This window comes from Mus caroli, chromosome 4 (genome assembly GCF_900094665.2).
Source record: "Mus caroli chromosome 4, CAROLI_EIJ_v1.1, whole genome shotgun sequence".
Taxonomy (NCBI): Eukaryota; Metazoa; Chordata; class Mammalia; order Rodentia; family Muridae; genus Mus; species Mus caroli.
Genome location: NC_034573.1, coordinates 72,179,647 through 72,183,062, shown reverse-complemented (window position 1 = coordinate 72,183,062; position 3,416 = coordinate 72,179,647).

Below are 3,416 nucleotides of genomic sequence, written 5' to 3'. Positions count from 1 at the left end.
TATATATATATATATATATATATATATACACATATATACTTATATATGTATATATATGTGTGTGTGTGTATGTGTGTTTGTGTGAGAGAGTGTGTCTGTCTATGTGTGTGTCTGTGTAAAAATAACAGGAAAACCATATTAATAGCAGGACTCTGTCCTAAAATGAAATCTCTTGGGCATTGCCTTCAGGAGCAAAGCTCTCATAGATTTTAATTCATTGTGAAACCATTACAGGAAGATCCTATGCTAATTTTTAGCTTCACTTTGATGGCTCTGGGCAAGAATATGACTATATAACCATGTAACTATATAGCTTTATATATATATATATATATATGTATATATATATATACATATATACATATATACATATATACATATATACATATGTACATATATATGTATATAATTCTTCTGGATTTTATTGTGACTATAATTTACAAAAATGATAAAAAGATATATTTATTTTATTATTTTAATTTTGTTTAAATTTTCAAAAATTGCAATAATGATGGAAACTCAGGTATGTAAAATGAAAAAAGTGTATATTTTGTGTATATGTATAAGTAAGCATTACAATATAGATGCATATATGCCTTTGGGACTTTAGAAGTACCTTACTGTTTATGAGCACTGGATCCTCTTCCATAAGTTTCAGGTTTGTTTTCTTGTACCGTCACGATGACATGCACCTTCTTAGCTTGACTGCCTTTGAACTCAGGCAATAACATGGATACACATTGCAAGAATTCTTGCATGAAGGCAATCCACATATATACATGTACACATAAAATTAAGTAAATAATCTTAAAATTGAAGAATTGCAATGTAAGTCTTTACATAGATTAACAAGGATTTCTTTTACTTGTTGGTGTTCAAAGTATTTTAGGCACATTTTGTAATCAAAGATAAACCTTCACTTGTAATTTATAACGTGTTTATAGAAGACTTTGAAAAAATAAGTTAATATAAGTAATGTAAAGTTGAGGCAGGGGCAGCTCTTAATACCAAATTATTTCTTTATTTTTATTTTTCCCTTCATTTTATGGTACTGAGAGTTAAACTCAGAGCCTTTCATTTTTCCACTGACATTTGCATCTCTCTCATTTTTTAGGAAGTAGTTCACAATGTTTCTGTTGCTGGCTTTGAACTTTTAATCTGCCAGATTTAATCTTTAGACTAAATGGGATTTAAGCATGCTCTCCACCATTTGTAACTATGCTCTATTTTGTTTCTTAGAATAGAATGTTTCCTGTGTATCTGATAACTATATCTCCTGGTAAAATACTTGATTCTGATAAAGGATTTTCTATGCATTGAATCTGAATTTAATCTTGGTTCTCTGTAACAGAGCCACTGCTATATGATTTGAAGCTCTGGACTTGAATATGAATCATGTCAGATGAAGTAATATAGATCTGAGCTTTAGATTTGCCATTTCAAAATTTTATTACTCAAAATTAGAAACTGTTCTGAACTAATGAAAATAAGATACTTAATATGACAATGCTTAAAGTCTCAAAAATATTGTAACCCTGATTCACCTTCAAAACTTATATTCTACTTTAGAAAGTTTGTGTTCCTTTCATTCCTTCATTATTAAAGAAATATTCTATTAGTAATCTAATAATGATACAGGTAAAACATTCCAGATATTGAATATATTCACCACTTAGTTTTACTTACATACATAGAAATGTAATTATTTCAATCATTTTAAAGTGGTTTTCAGAATAACTATTTGAAAAGTTCATGTATGACACTAAATTACCAGGTTTTGATCAGAAACAGTGAATAAAATCAATTACCAGCAGAACTATGTTGAATCTTACAAATACAAATTTTAATTTTGAAGTTATGACTATTTTTCGCAGTAAATATTTTAAAAAGTAAGATTGAACTGAGAACAGTGTCGATGCTGACATGAGATCTGTTGCTTTGGATTTACTTAGTCATACTATATGGTAAATGTCTTACCCTCATCATTTGTATACTCACTAACAAATTTCATTATCTTTTTAAAAATTTTCTTATGGATCATCTTGAAATACATGCACTATTATTAAAGATAATTGAAAACATTCTCAAAACACATAAGCAGCAGCTATAGATTATTTTATTATATTATAATTAAGAGGTTTGGGGCATTATATAAAGAAATAATGTTATGTCCTAGGTCACACAAAGAAATATTACAATATGTCTTATAAAGTGGAGGGGGGCTTTATTTAACTTGAGTTACTTTATGAAATTATTTTGAATACCTGTTAAAAATTAGTACCATATTATAAATTAGGTTAGTTTGAATATTTTGCCCATATGATTTTATACTACTTTCTCTTTCTTCCTATGTTTGCATTTTCCCCTCTTCTAACATCTCAAAGATCCTCCATACTTTCATACTCACCCAACATAATTATGTTTACTTTGTTTTTATTTGCATATCCTTGAAGGGTACGGATATTCAGGAGTTTTAATTGAGTTCTTTGCTTTTTGAATACTCAGATTCAATCTCTCTGTCTCTCTGTCTCTCTCTGTCCTTCTGTCTCTCTCTGTCTCTCTTTGTCTCTGTCTTTCTCCCCCCCCCCCGTGTGTGTGTGTGTGTGTTTATGCCTGTGTGGACTTTATATGACTACTTTGGATAGTAAACCTCTTATAGATCTGTAATTGGTAAATTTCTCCTATTGGGTTGTTGTCCACATTCTTTGAAAGGTATCTTAGCTGTTTAAGAATATTTTTATCTTTCTAATGTCCCGTGTATTAACTATTGGTCTAATGTCTGTGCTAATGGATCCTTTCCAGAAAGTCCTTTCTTGCACTAACTAATTCAAGCCTAGTCCTTGTATTTTTCCTCTATCAGAAACATGATGTCTGCTCTTATGTTTAGGTCTAGTTGATATTCCTTCATTCATTTGGAGTTGAAGTTTGTTGAGGACTATAAATAAAGATTCATTTTCACTGTTCTATAAGCAGTTGATCTATACATGTTGTAAAATGTGTTGGCTTTACAAAATTTTGGTTTTTTTGTGAAGCAATAGGTATCTATAATTGTGAACACATGCCCAGGTTTTCAGCTCTGATCTATTGATAAATGTGTTTCTTTTATATATGCTAATGTTATGCTGTATTTGTTACTATAGTTCTGAATACAATTTAAAATCTGTAATAGTAATATCTACAGAAGTTCATTATAATTCAATACTATTTAAACTGTTATGTATGTGCTGTGTGCTTCAATATGAAGTTTATTACTTTTTTGTTTTCAATCGCTCTGAAGAATTATGTTAGAATAATAGTGTTGATTATATCGAATTTGTAGATTTATTTTTGGTAATTTTTACAATAATCCTATGTATTCATTAGGTAGGTAGAATTTTCTATCTTCATATGTCAATATTTTAATTTTTACATTTTTA